At 37.4% G+C, this 15787-nt stretch overlaps 1 protein-coding gene and 1 non-coding gene across 4 annotated transcripts in view; one reads left to right on the top strand and one right to left on the bottom strand.

The window, feature by feature from the left end:
- Window positions 1-15787, bottom strand: part of CDH12 (cadherin 12) — a 1186459-nt gene that overhangs the window by 949762 nt on the left and 220910 nt on the right. The gene's annotated exons all lie outside the window — the stretch shown is intronic.
- Window positions 13243-13314, top strand: TRNAC-GCA. The gene has a single exon. It is a non-coding gene; the product is annotated as a tRNA-Cys (tRNA).

The raw sequence follows: 15787 nt of genomic DNA, 5'->3' as shown, positions 1-15787 counted from the left end.
CGGACAGGACTGAATCGACTTAGCAGCAATCTTCAGTTCCAAGGTACATTTGTTCCCATTTCTTTGTGGTCAGTTCTCGGAATTGTGGCAGTTCATGTCATGGGTACAGTCTGATCATCAGGTAGTTAACTTTTCCACCTGGTATTTTGGTATCTATTAGACAGCTCACAGGATGTGGCTCAGAATCTTATCTATAACCCTGAGAAAGAACTGAAGGTCCTTGACTATGCCATTTTTCCTTAGGAACGAACTTCTTTTAGTTAAGGGTTTCAGCTACCTTAACTCAGGCTTTCTTTCATGAATTCTCAGTGAATTATCACCTCCATTCCTTAATCCAATTTCTTCATTCTAGTCTTTGAGTGTATGTGTGAATTGGAAATACATAGGAAGGTATATTGGAAATGTATTTAAGGCTGTCAGTTAACTTACAGAATGAGATTAAGATGAGCTGCTTTAATTGGCAATAGTTTTCACCACCCATAGTTAGGAGTCCATGGGGTCACAAAGAGTCAGATGTGACTAAGGAAATGAACAACAACAAAAGTTAGGAGTGAACAGCTTAACAGGGACATGTTGCAGCCACATTGGGCTCTGGGCTTCTTTGGTTGATCCCAAGAACCTTGCAGTTGAGGGGGTTCAGAATTCTCTATCCTGATGTACATTACTTGTGGTTTCTGATTTAAAGGTCTAAGTGATACTGCATAATTGGGTGATTATGAACTTTCTTAGCTGGACAAGTGCCAGGGTATCCAGAATAAACTGATTTTTACCATGGCCTCCAATGTAATGGTTAAAAAGCTTCATCAAAGTTTAAGAACCTATTTACTTATTTGCTCTGAAGATTTAAAGTGTACTCTAAGGATAAATAAATACATTCCATGCGTGATGTGCATATTGACAATAATCACTGCCAGTGATCCACTTCATTTGCCTTTGCTTCTTTTCCTGTTCAAATATACCTTTAGATTCTATCAAGATCTTAGCAAGAAATGTACTCAGGATCACAGTGATTATTTTAATCTCTGTATTACTAGAAAATAAAGAACATTTAAGAAAAAAACACTTTAATTTCTCAAATCATTAATGGTTTTAAAGATCCATAATTGTTCAACAGATATGAAACACTATTTTTTTCAACAAATGCTTTTTCAATAAAAATTGAACATTTCCCATTTTGTTCTTCACTGAAATAGTACTATTTAATCTAATTTTTTATTATCAGCTTACAGTTTTTTATTATAGAAAAAAGTAAATCTTTGCCTCTTTTCTTGCTAACTTTACTCTTATAACTAGAGGTACATTTTTTTATCCTCACTGAAAGCATTATTTCTCTCAGTATTCCCCTTTGTTTCAATTTTGGAACCTCTGTTGATTTTTCTCTCTCTCTTCCTTCTCTTGCTCTCTCATCTTTTCTTCAGTCTCAATCTCTCCTCTCGCCTTCCCTCCCTCTCTCTCTCTTGTTCATTGTGCTTTTGTATTTATATTTTTAGGTACCTCAAAGTTCTTCAATAATGCTAGCCTTTAGTTTACCATCAAGCACCAGGATTCATTACTGCCAAAGGTCTTCAAATGTATTATCATAACACTTTCTCTTTTCCTCTGGCTGATGAAAATAAAATTACAGTTCACCCTTTAGTCATGTTTCATTAAGAATTCATTTTCAAACACAGCATACTAATATAGTTTCTTCTCAAACATCCCTGTGGATTGGTCAAAATATGGTTGTTTTTGTAGTCTGTAGGAAATAGCTTCAACCTGGAAACTAGCGCTAAATGAACTTAGAAATATTGGCTTTATCTCTCAAAACTGAGGGAAACACTTATAGTGTTTCAATATGCTTAATTTAGTTCAGATTTATTTAAGTAGTTTAGATATATTTAAATAGTTATATATGCAAATTCATAATTAGAGACATTTAGGTTAGAACTGGAGAAGGAAATGGCAATGCACTCCAGTGTTCTTATCTGGAGAATCCCTGGGACAGAGGAGTCTGGTGGGCTGCCATCTATGGGGTCGCACAGAGTTGGACACGACTGAAGTGACTTAGCAGCAGCAGCAGGTTAGAACTACACAAGGAGAATACAGATATGAACATAAAACATCTCAGAGAATCAGAATATATGTACTCATGGCAGCCATAACTAGTTGACCACCCAATATATATCCTACTCTTGGTCAGAGATTAAAGATTCTGCCTCAAATGCAGGAGACTCATGTTCAATCTCTGGGTCAGGAAATCCCATGGAGGAGAGAATGGCTAGCCACTCCAGTATTCTTGCCTGGAGAATTCCATGGACAGAGGAGCCTGGTGGGCTACATTCTATCTGGCACACAGTCAGACACGAGAGAGCAACTTAACACTTCACACTTTCCTTACTAAGCAATTTTAAGGCAGCAATATACCAAAAACTATGTTCTCTTGTCTTTCTTGCATCTTGAAGTGGCCATGTGACTGATGTCTGACCAGTGATATGTAAACAGGAGTCCCAGGGTCTTCCGATGTCCAGTTAGGCCTTTTTCTAAATAACACAAACTCATTCTGCAGAAATATTTTGCCCTCCGTTTTATCATTAGCAGATTGATTGCAATATAAGAACTAGTATCATGGAATCAATCATAAGGGTAAAAACATGGTGGACATTACTGGTTCTTCATTTCAGTTCTTAACTCAGAACAAAATTAGATCACCATAGTCTTCCACACATATTTCTCTCTCTTCTTCTTCCTTGTCCTCCCTCCCCTTCTTTCTCTTCCTCCTCCTCTTTCTTCCCTTAACACATTCAGGTCAGATCAGTCACTCAGTCATGTCCGACTCCTTGCGACCCCATGAATCGCAGCACGCCAGGCCTCCCTGTCCATCACCAACTCCCAGAGTTCACTCAGACTCAAGTCCATTGAGTCAGTGATGCCATTCAGCCATCTCATCCTCTGTCGTCCCCTTCTCCTCCTGCCCTAAATCCCTCCCAGCATCAGAGTCTTTTCCAATGAGTCAACTCTTCGCATGAGGTGGCCAAAGTACTAGAGTTTCAGCTTTAGCATCATTCCTTCCAAAGAAATCCCAGGGCTGATCTCCTTCAGAATGGACTGGTTGGATCTCCTTGCAGTCCAAGGGACTCTCAAGAGTCTTCTCCAACACTACAGTTCAAAAGCATCAATTCTTCGACACTCAGCCTTCTTCACAGTCCAACTCTCACATCCATACATGACCACAGGAAAAACCATAGCCTTGACTAGACGAACCTTTGTTGGCAAAGTAATGTCTCTGCTTTTGAATATGCTATCTAGGTTGGTCATAACTTTCCTTCCAAGGAGTAAGCATCTTTTAATTTCATGGCTGCAATCACCATCTGTAGTGATTTTGGAGCCCAGAAAAATGAAGTCTGACACTGTTTTCACTGTTTCCCCATCTATTTCCCATGAAGTGGTGGGACCGGATGCCATGATCTTTGTTTTCTGAATGTTGAGCTTTAAGCCAGCTTTTTCACTCTCCACTTTCGCTTTCATCAAGAGGCTTTTGAGTTCGTCTTCACTTTCTGCCATGAGGGTGGTGTCATCTGCATATCTGAGGTTATTGATATTTCTCCCAGCAATCTTGATTCCAGTTTGTGTTTCTTCCAGTCCAGCGTTTCTCATGATGTACTCTGCATATAAGTTAAATAAGCACAGTGACAATATACAGCCTTGACGAACTCCTTTTCCTACTTGGAACCAGTCTGTTGTTCCATGTCCAGTTCTAACTGTTGCTTCCTCACCTGAATACACATTTCTCAAGAGGCAGATCAAGTGGTCTTGTATTCCCATCTCTTTCAGAATTTTCCACAGTTTATTGTGATCCACACAGTCAAAGGCTTTGGCATAGTCAATAAAGCAGAAATAGATGTTTTTCTGGAACTCTCTTGCTTTTTCTATGATCCAGCAGATGTTGGCAATTTGATCTCTGGTTCCTCTGCCTTTTCTAAAACCAGCTTGAACATCAGGAAGTTCATGGTTCACATATTGCTGAAGCCTGGCTTGGAGAATTTTGAGTAATACTTTACTAGTGTGTGAGATGAGTGCAACTGTGTGGTAGTTTGAGCATTCTTTGGCATTGCCTTTCTTTGGGATTGGAATGAAAACTGACCTTTTCCAGTCCTGTGGCCACTGCTGAGTTTTCTAAATTTGCTGGCATATTGAGTGCAGCACTTTTACTGCATCATCTTTCAGGATTTGGAATAGCTCAACTGGAATTCCATCACCTCCACTAGCTTTGTTCGTAGTGATGCTTTCTAAGGCCCACTTGACTTCACATTCCAGGATGTCTGGCTCTAGGTGAGTGATCACACCATCGTGATTATCTGGGTCGTGAAGATTTTTTTTGTACAGTTCTTCTGTGTATTCTTGCCATCTCTTCTTAATATCTTCTGCTTCTGTTAGGTCCATTTCTGCCCTTTATTGAGCCCATCTTTGCATGAAATGTTCGTTTGGTATCTCTGATTTTCTTGAAGAGATCCCTAGTCTTTCCCATTTTGTTGTTTTCCTCTATTTCTTTGCATTGATCAGTAAAGAAGGCTTTCTTATTTCTTCTTGCTATTTTTTGGAACTCTGCATAAAGATGTTTATATCTTTCCTTTTCTCTTTTAATTAATGTCAATTAATGATATTTAAGATATATAAATATTTAAGTAATACAAAGTGTTGAGTTTGGACATATGCAACACACTCGACACCATCGTCATTATGGAGGTGATAAACGTATCTGACAACTCACAAAGTTTGACTTTGTCTCTTTTTTCCCCCATTTTTGTAGTTGCTTTTTTTGTAGGTGGTGAGAACTCATAAGATTTACGCTTTTAATGACTTTTGAAATGTACAATGTGACATTGCTAACTGCAAGCACTATGCTGTGTAGCAAATCTCTAGAACTTCTTCAACTAGCATAACTGAAAATTACACCAACTGAATAAAATCTCCCCATTTCTCTCATGCCCTAGCCCCTGAAAACCACTACTGCATTCTCTTCTGTGAGTCTGACTACTTTAGATATCTCATATAAGTGAAATTATACAGTATTTGTCCTTCTGTGACTAGCTTATTTCACTTAGCATTAAGTGTCCATGAGGAATTAGAGAAATTAGAACCTCTGTACCTTGTTGGTGGGATGTGAAGTGTGGCATCTATATAAAACTGTATGGAATTGCCTAAAAAATTAAAAATAGAACCACTATATGGTACAAGAATCTCACTCTGGGTATATATACCAAAGAATTGAAATCAGGATCTCAGAGATATCTGTACTCTCATGTACACTGCAGCATTATTCATTGCTGCCAAGAATGGAAACAACCCAAGTTTCCATCAACAGATGAATGAATACAGAAAATGTGGTTTGTATATATGCACGAAATTGAGTATTATTCAGTCTTTAAAAGGAAAGGCATCCTGCCACTCGCGACAACATGGGTAAACAAGATTTCTCACTTGATCAAAATATATTCTCTAGCGTGTGAGCCACTGTAATTTGAGTCTCATATTATGATCAGCTGAACCTACTGCTGATATACAGCAATATTTTTATGGCATGGAAAGAAGTCTGAATTATCAAGTAGTGGAGGAGAATATACATTATATATTTGCTTGTATCACCTTTCCAATTCTTCCATACATTCTATGCACTATTAATTAAGCCATTTCTTGGACTTTTAGTATGCTGGCCAACAATAATGTTTGTGTCAGGAGTTAAGCAAAAGATAAAATGAAAGTCTTTTGTTCAAAGCCAAATATACATTGGTGGGTAGCATTGCAAGGGAAACACTGCAGACTTCTCTGAGGTCCCATACTTTGAACAGGATGCAGACTTAACAGCAATTTAATATGTATTTTTCCATAATACAATTTTATAATTACATTTAGGTAAATAGAAGTAAGAATAATAATAATAAAAAATAAAAGCCTCACCATTTTGCCTCCTAGAAATAACCATTTCTTTCTTCAGGATAATAAACTCTTTCTAGCTTACTTGCATATATGTCTATATAATATGATCAGCTTTTTAAAATACCAATGATACTTAATGATTGAAAATATTTCATCATATTGATATATACTATGGGGGTTATAAAACTACCTTATTTTTAGAAATTGTGGTACTTTATAAGGCATTCCTGTGATAAATATTACTAAGAGTTCATAAATCTTTTCTTGATATTAATTCCAACTAGGCCACACATCTTTTTAAGGTTTTGATATATTTTTAAAATAAATTGCAGACTTTTAAAATTTTAACTTACACTTTCCACAGAAATGTGGGAGGTTATTTCTTTCCATTTCTCATTGCAATACTATAAATAGCATTCAAAGCTAAAAATCAAAGCTGTGAATCAAGCAGAATGTTTACTTTGCCTTGTAATGGGTTTACTTTTTTTTCCTTTAAAAATTCTTTCTTCAGCTAGCTTCCATGGAAGGAAGTAACTCATTATATTCCTGTTAATATCAATAAGTTAATCTAGCTCTCTTTTAGTTTAGTTATGGTTGCTATTATACCAAAAATTCATTGAATATGTGTAATGACAGAATCATAGTAGAAATGTACTGTTTTTTTCTCACAAATTTTTCAACACCAAATTTATTCTAGATATCCAATATACTGGAAGTATTAGAGAAGACAAAGCAGGCTTCTTCAGTCTCAGTTCTATTGTTGTTTTGAATCATTATCTTTGTTTTAAGGGCTGTTTAGACTTGTAGAATGTTTAGCAGTAACTCTGACCTCTCTGACTTCTAAGATTCAGACATAAGTGGATCATGCTCCAGTGTAACCAAAATTATCTCCAGACTTTGCCATATATCCCTGAGGGGGCACAATCTCTTTGAGCTGAGATGCATTAGAATAGAGTAAGTGGTTTATTAGCTAAGGTTGAAAATAATGTTTAACATTCCTATATTCCACTGGCTAAAATCCAGCCATAATGCAACATCCATGGAAAGGTTGAGAAGGGTAATTGAGTCAAGAAAACAGAGGAAATGTGTTTTGTCCATAACAATCTCTGTGATTTTTGCTGTGCTGTGCACATTTAGTCATTTCTGACTCTGTGCAACCCCATGGACCATAGCCTACCAGGCTCCACCATCTATGGAATTCTCCAGGCAAGAATCCTGGAGTGCATTGCCATTTCCTCCACCAGGGTATCTTCCCAAACCAGGCATCAAACTCCAATCTCCTGTGTCTCCTGCATTGTGGGTGGATTATTTACCACTGAGTCATCAGGGAAGACCCTGTGATTATTATACAATGCCTTTACTTTCTTCATTTATTTTTTCTTTTTTGGGTTCATGTTGGTATTTCTTAGAGAAAAAAAAATCCTGGGATTTGTATCTATGATGCCATAATTACTTCATTTATGCCCTTCATACATTTATCCTAGGGCTTCCCAGGTAGCTCAATGGTAAAGAATCCGCCTGCCAATGCAGAAGACATGGGTTCAATCCCTGGGTAAGAGAAAGAAATGACAACACACTCCATCATCCTTGCCTTGGAAATCACATGGACAGAGGAGTCCATGAGGTCACAAAGAGTCAGACATAATTTTGTGACTAAACAACAACAACCAAATTCAGCTTTCTCCTGTTGTGCTTCCTCTGTATTTTACCGCCTTCACTGAAGAATTTTTATATATATAGGTAGAAGATTCATCTCTTTCTTCTTCAACAAATGAAACTAGACAAGTGAATATTGATTTTTTTTTCTAATTTTGGCCCTTATTTACATATTATTATAACCGCAGATTGTCTTTAGTCAACAAAGGTGGATAAATCTTCTCAATCATGTGTTGCAGGACAGACAGATTGGGAATGACTGGTCATTTCAATATCCAGTTGAAATCTGTGGGGCCCAAATTTTGCCATGTTAGTTTACTACTTACTAAATACAATTCTAATCATTTGAATAAGGTCTAAATATATTTCTCCAGTTCCTAAGGTATTCCAACATGTTGCATTAACTTTCATTGTTGCTGTTGGTCAGTCACTCAGTCATGTCCAAATCTTATTGATCCCATGAATGGCATCACGCCGGGTTTTCCCATCCTTCATTATCTCCTGGAATTTGCTCAAACTCATGTCCATTGAGTCAGTGATGCCATACAACCATCTTACCCTCTGTTGCCCCCTTCTCCTGCCTTCAATCTTTCTCAGCATCACAGTCTTTTCCAATGAATTGGTTCTTCCCATCAAGTGGCCAAAGGATTGGAGCTTCAACTTCAGTATCAGTCCTTTCAATGAATATATAGGGTTTATTTCCTATAGGTTTGACTGATTTGATCCCCTTGCTCTCCAAGGGACTCTCAGGAGTCTTTTCCATTACCACAGTTTGAAGGCATCAATTCTGCAGTTGAGCCTTCTTTACAGTCCAACTCTCACACCTGTACATGACTACTGTAAAAACCACAGCCTTGACTATATGGACCTTTGTCAGCAAAGTGATGTCTCTGCTTTTTAATATGCTGTCTAGATATATGATGCTGCTTCTAAGCACTAAAGCCAACTGTTAACCCTAATTTCTTTTCAGGATAGCTGCAGTCTTCATTGTTCTTAGCAAACATTGTTTCATTTTCCGCTTCAGACTGACATAGTCCTTATTGTTAGCCAAGCTTTCCCTTTTCATAATCTCCTTATTCAAGAAGTCATTTATTAGTACTCCAGCTGTCATTGTGCTACCTCCAGCTTTTCTGAAATCATAAGTATACTCAATACATATATTTTGATTTTATACTGTCAGTTGGATAATTCCTTTTCAACAACATCTCATAGTGTTTCTGATAAAGATAAACTTGATTATTTCTTTTTACAAAAACACAGTCATATATTATTTCCACATGCCTATAGTAATTTTAAGTAGAATAACAACTTTTGGCAAAATAAAAGTTCTTCCTGGAATAATTAATGAATATAAATTATTTGCACTTAATTCTTTTTTATAGGTTTGTAAAGGACTGCAGCCTGAAAAAGGCTGCCCTTGGTTAATATGTATCGTGTGCTACTACCAATTTGATTAATGCTAACTTTGTAGCTTTTTATTTCTTCATTGAGTAATGATAAATTTTGTATCCAGGAGAAACTTTAACACAGATTTCATATTAATGTACTTTTAATGGATTGATTTTACTGCAAAGAAATAGGCCTTGCAGAGTTTTCGCTGGGAGCTTACTCCTAACTATAAGGGGTATAAGGGAAAATGAGATGTGAAGAGTACTTGGGTATCTAATTCACTGAAGTTCGACAAATGCCCCCAAACCTTAAATAAGTGTACTTATTAATGGTGCCTTTAAAAAGTACTTATGCAAATGAGTATGAACTGAGTCTCCTGAGTACGTGTATCACTTCTCTATCAGTGAATTTGATCACTCACTTATAAAGATTACTTTGAAAATTAATGGTATTAAGTATTATATACTCTATAACTGATAACAAAATGATCAAATATTCTAAATTGCTGCTGCTGCTTAGTCACCTCAGTCATGTCCAGTCTGAATGTTTGTAACCCTGTGGACTGTAGCCAACCAGACTCCTCTGCCCATGGGATTCTCCAGGCAAGAATACTGCAGTGGGTTGCAATGCCCTCCTCCAGGGGATCTTCCTGACCTAAGGAGCAAACCCACATTGCCTGTGTTTCCTGCATCGGCAGGAATGTTCTTTACCAGTGGCACCTCATGGGAAGCCCCTCAAATACTTCTATGGTCATCTCTAAGCAATAGACAAGTGATTATGAAAATTTATATAAAATACAGAAAAATGTAACATCCTTTAGGCCAGAAATCTCCTTATCCAATGATGTGAGGTCTGTGCGACCGGGCTCTGCAGCAGAGAATTTTTTGCAGAAGTTATTTTAGAGATACTAACAACGATAACAAAAATTCTATGTGATTTCATCGATATAAAGAGGAAAGCAACTGAATACTCTTAAGAGTTCATTTCCTTGTAATCAGATAATATTAATGCTAAAATTTAAGCACTCAAGTTTATATGCTTTGGGACATTGAGATGAAATTTTTATAATTTTTTCTGAATTTTGTATTTCATAACTTTATTAAGAAAGCAGGGCCTCTAGTTTCACGACAGAACATAGAAAGCAGCAAAATATCATAACCATTTTATAAAATATATGTAGAGGTAACACTATTTTAATAAATTAATTTGCACAAATTTTGAATTGGTAATTTTCTGTTGTTGTTGTAACATGTTGTCTGCATCAAAGCAGACACAGACACAGATATAGAGAACAAAAGTATGGGCACCAAGGGGAAAAGAGGAGGTGGTATATATTGGGAGGTTGGTACTGATATATATACACTACTATGTATAAAAGGGATTAATGACAACGCTTTGTAGAAGACAGGGGAAACAAGAAAGTACAATATGTCTGTAGGACATATATTAAGTTAACTTTAAAAATACATTCCAATGTATAGTAGGTGCTGCTGCTGCTGCTGCTAAGTTGCTTCAGTCATGTCTGACTCTGTGCAACCCCATAGATGGCAGCCCACCAGGTTCCCCCATCCCTGGGATTCTCCAGGCAAGAACACTGGAGTGGGTTGCCGTTTCCTTCTCCAATGCATGAAAGTGAAAAGCAGACAGACACTATTTGATTGTACTTATAAAATGTACCTAGAATAATCAAATTCATAGAGTCAGAAAGTGTATTGGTAGATGCCAGGGATTGGGTCAGAGGGTGAGGGAGTGGGGAGAGGGAATAGGGAGCTAGTATTTAATGGGGTCAGAATTCCAGTTTAGAAAGGTGAAAAGTGCAAGGAGATGGATGGTGGTGACAGTTGCACAACAATGTGAATGTACTTAGTGTCACTGAATTGTACAGGTAAATATGGTTAAAACGCTATGTATCATATTATGTGACTTTTTCCACAACAACAACAATAAAACATTAAAAATATAACATGGGATAAATTAGGGAATATAAAATTGTGTGTAAATCTTAGGTAAAAATCAAATCCTGAAAGATGATGTTGTGAAAGTGCTACACTCAATATGCCAGCAAATTTGGAAAACTCACCAGCAACCACAGGACTGGAAAAGGTCAGTTTTCATTCAAATCCCAAAGAAGGGCAATGCCAAAGAATGCTCAAACACCTGCACAATTGCCCTTATTTCCTGTGCCAGAAGGGTAATGCTCAAAATCCTTCAAGCTAGGCTTCAACAGTGAGTTAACTGAGAACTTCCAGATATACAAACTTGATTTAGAAAAGGCAGAGGATTAAATTGAGAACATTCATTGGATCACAGAAAAAGCAAGGGAATTCAAGAAAAACATCTACACATTCTTCATTGACTATGTTAAAGCCTTGGATTGTGTGGATCACAACAAACTGTGGAAAATTCTTCAAGAGACAGAAATACCACATCACCTTACCTGCCTCCTGAGAAACCTGCAGGCAGGTTAAGAAGCAAGAATTAGAAATGGACATGGAACATCCAACTGATTCAAAGTTGGGAAAGAAGTTCATTAAGGCAGTATATTGTCACTTTGATTATTTAAATTATATGTAGAATATAATGTGCAAAATGCCGGGCCAGATGAAGCACAAGCTTGAAGCAAGATTGCTGGGAGAAAAATCAATAACCTCAGATATACCGATGACTTCATCATAATGGCAGAAAGTTCTTGATAATGGTGAAAGAGGAGAGTGAAAAGCCTGGCTTAAAACTCAACATTCAAAAAACTAAGATCATAGCATCTGGTTTTATCACTTCATGGCAAATAGATGGGGAAAAAATGGAAACAGTGATAGACTTTCTTTTCTTGGGTTCCAAAATCACTGCAGATGGTGATTGCAGCCATGAAATTAAAGGACACTTGCTCCTTGGAAGAAAAGCTATGACACACCTAGCTACTGCTACTGCTGCTAAGCCGCTTCAGTCATGTCCGACTCTGTGCGACCCCATAGATGGCAGCCCACCAGGCTCCCCCGTCCCTAGGATTCTCCAGGCAAGAACACTGGAGTGGGTTGCCATTTCCTTCTCCAATTGACACACCTAGACAGCATATTAAAAAGCATAGAAATCACTTTGCTGACAAATGGTGTTTGTGGTCAAAGCACTGATTTTTCCATTAATCATGTATGGATGTGAGAGTAGGGCCATAAAGAAGGTTAGAAAGCATAAATGAAAGTCATTCAGTTGTGCCTGACTCTTTGCGACCCCATAGACTATACAGTCCATGGAATTCTCCAGGACAGAATAGTTGAGTGGGTAGCCTTTCTTTTCTCCAGGAGATATTTCCAACTCAGCAATCAAACCCAGGTCTCCCACATTGCAGGCGTATTCTTTATCAACTGAGCCACAAGGGAAGACCAACAATACTGGAGTAGGTAGCCTATCCCAGTTCCAGCAGATCTTCCCGACCCAGGAATCAAACCAGGGTCTCTTGCATTGCAGGTGGATTCTTTGCCAACTTAAGTATCAGGGGAGCCATTAAAGAGGTTGAGTGCCAAAGAATTGATGCTTTTGAAGTGTGGTGTTGGACAAGACTCTTGAGAGTCCCTTCAACAGCAAGGAGATCAAACCAGTCAATCCTGAAGTAAATCAGCTCTGAATATTCATTGGAAGGACTGATGCTGCAGCTGAAGCTCCAATACTTTGGCCACCTGATGTAAAGAGCCAATTCACTGGAAAATACCGTGATGCTGGGAAAGACTGAAGAAACGAGGAGAGGGGAACAAGAGGGGATGTGATGGTTGGATGGAATCACCAATTCAACAGACATACCATGGGAAGCCTGGCATATTGCAGTGCACGAGGTTGCAAAGAGCTGGACACAACTGAGCAACTGAACAATAACAATTATATCCATTTGATTACCACTGAATCCCAAGCACAGGTTCTTATATGATCTCAGAATACACTTATATGATCTCATATATACACTTATATGATCTCAGAGTACACTTACTGAATAAAGAATATTTTATTCATGACAATTCTGGCCAGACAGAAACCATTTTGAATTCAAAGCTTTCGACAAGTGCATGAAGTTTTACTGTATTGTCAAACATTCTCCTAAGTAGCCAGAAATATAAAGAAGAAATTAATGACTGCCTTCAAATTTAAACCTTGTTCTAGATTCTAGATGGTAAGCAAAGCACATAAACATCCACAGTTTGGGTAAGTTCTCTAATAGTTGTATACATCTTATGGGGTATATCTTATGAGGGTGCTTTGTTAGATTTAATATCTTTTATGGGAAAAAAAGGGGGGGCTTCCCCACTGGCTCAGACGGTAAAGGATCTGCCTGCAAAGCAGGAGACCCAGGTTCAATCCCTGGGTTGGGAAGATCCCCAGAGCCACTGGAGTGGCTCCATTATTCTTGCATGGAATATTTCATGAACAGAGGAGCCTGCTGGGCTATAGTACACAGGGTCACAAAGAGTAAAACATGACTTCTATAGATCATAAATCAATGAGTCATAAGACATGAATTGATGATATGTGAAGACATTAGTTCTATCCTCTGAAATTATTCAAAATATGTCCATTCTAGGTGGTATTGAAAGAAAGGACCCAAATTAAGCCAGAAAATATAATCTGCAGTCACCTTAAAATCTTTGCTTTTTTGTTGTTCAGTCTCTAAGTCATGTCCAACTCTTTGGGACCCCCCATACCATAGTATGCCAGGCTCCTCTGTCTTTCACTGTCTCCCGGAGTTTGCTCCAATTCTTGTCCACTGAGTTAGTGATGGAAACCATCTCATCCTCTGCTGGCCCCTTCTCCTTTTATTACTGTTATTACTTAGCCTTAATAGGAAATTATATAAGAGTAAAAATGAAAAAATATTTTTTCTAATATTTGGTCTTATATAGAGCTAGCTATTTTCAAACAAAGAAGGAAAGGACAATAATAAATGTAAAAAAAAAAAAAAAAGCTATATATTTTCAGTGGGTTTCCCTCATAGCTCATTTGGTAAAGAATCTGCCTACAATGCAGGGGACCCTGGTTGGATTCCTGGGTCAGGAAGATCCACTGGAGAAGGGATAGGCTACCCACTCCAGTATTCTTGGGCTTCCCTTGTGGCTCAGCTGGTAAAGAATCTGCCTGTAGTATGGGAGACCTGGGTTTGATCCCTGGGTTGGGAAGATCCCCTGGAGAAGGGAAAGGCTACTCATTCCAGTATTCTGGCCTGGGTCACAAAGAGTCAGACACGAATGAGCGACTTTCACTTTCATTTATTTTCAATAGTTACAGATTCCAAATGTTAAGAGGTAGTTCTTTCAGGGTAACATAAATAGGAATGACTCTCTTTATCTCTTATTTGATTAGTTATCACATGAAATACATGTGAGGTATGAGTTTTAGAGATCTGTATTCCTAGATGTAACTACATTAAATGAATCCATTATTTTATATTACACAGACATTTTCCATTAAATTAAGAAATCAATATATCTCCATTAAACTTCCAAGTTTATGGAAGTATATTTGAGGTTATCCATAGGGCAAGCAGACAAGACATAGTCACAGTAATCACCAGCTCTGTTGCAATGAAAATCCATAAAAAATCCAATCTACAGCTTTTTAAAATGTCTGCCTCTAGAAATAGTAAAGGCATATGACAATGATTCATTTCCATTTGAATATAATGATCTCATCATTCTTATAATAAAAAACTATCAGGTTCAGTGATTAGAAGAAATTCTGTTTACTGGTAAATAAAATTAGTGAATCAGAATTGACGTGTATATACATTCCTACTAGAATGAAATCTCACATTCATGACATTCAAGATAAAAAGAATTAGGAATTTTGAGTACAAGAAAAATATCTCCTCCTCTCATAAAGATATTACTACAGGTACATTTTTGATGATCTACCCTCTTAACAAATATGATTTAAAATGTAAGGAACTATTTCTGTTAATTAAATTGTTGCCATTTAAAACAATTTTTTTTTTCTCTGAATTTAACTTGTAAAGTTCTCTTACATGCCAGATCATTTGTCTGTATGGATTCCAAGCAATCACTGCCTCATTTACCCCCACTTGTTATTTACTGAACATTAGCTAGAAAGCACAGAGAAGGCAATGGCACCCCACTCCAGCACTCTTGCCTGGAAAATCCCATGGACAGAGCAGCCTGCTGGGCTGCCATCTATGGGGTTGCATAAAGTTGGACACAACTGACGTGACTTAGCAGCAGCAGCTAGAAGGCAAGCTCCTTGAAGACCATTTCCTTCCACACAAATGTTGCTATTCCATGTAAAATGTGAAGAAACAAGTTCAGAGCACTTTGATGGCTTTTCTGAAAACATGAAGCTGGAAAAGGCAGGTTCTAGAATGAAATCCAGTTGTTTATGTTTACTGCTCTTTCTACAACTGAATCATGTAATAAGATGATTCAATGATGATCATTTTTCAGGATATGTGGATTATCACACTGGGTGATTCTATCATTCCTGGACCATCACTTAGAACATTTTGGAGTGAAATAAAGCATACTACTTACTCTTCATTTACATTTTTATTTAAATCTCTCTCTTATATATATTTTAGAATATACCCTTCACTGACCCTCACCGCCTGTAATCCTGAAAAGCTTCATCTTGATACTACATCACTGTACATTTATTATGTACCAATTACTGTATATGTTCCCCAATTCATAAGCATCTTAATTCTCATCTATGAGAAGCATAACTGCATTCATTAAATTTTTTTAAATGTATTTTTAAAATTTCTGAGATTGTTGTTTTATTACACAGCTATAAATATATGCTTATGGGCTGTGCATTCAAGCAGAAGGTGTGTCAGAAA

The sequence above is a fragment of the Bos indicus x Bos taurus genome, chromosome 20, assembly GCF_003369695.1.
Source record: "Bos indicus x Bos taurus breed Angus x Brahman F1 hybrid chromosome 20, Bos_hybrid_MaternalHap_v2.0, whole genome shotgun sequence".
NCBI classification, from domain to species: domain Eukaryota; kingdom Metazoa; phylum Chordata; class Mammalia; order Artiodactyla; family Bovidae; genus Bos; species Bos indicus x Bos taurus.
This window is presented reverse-complemented; position numbering and strand designations above follow the sequence as displayed.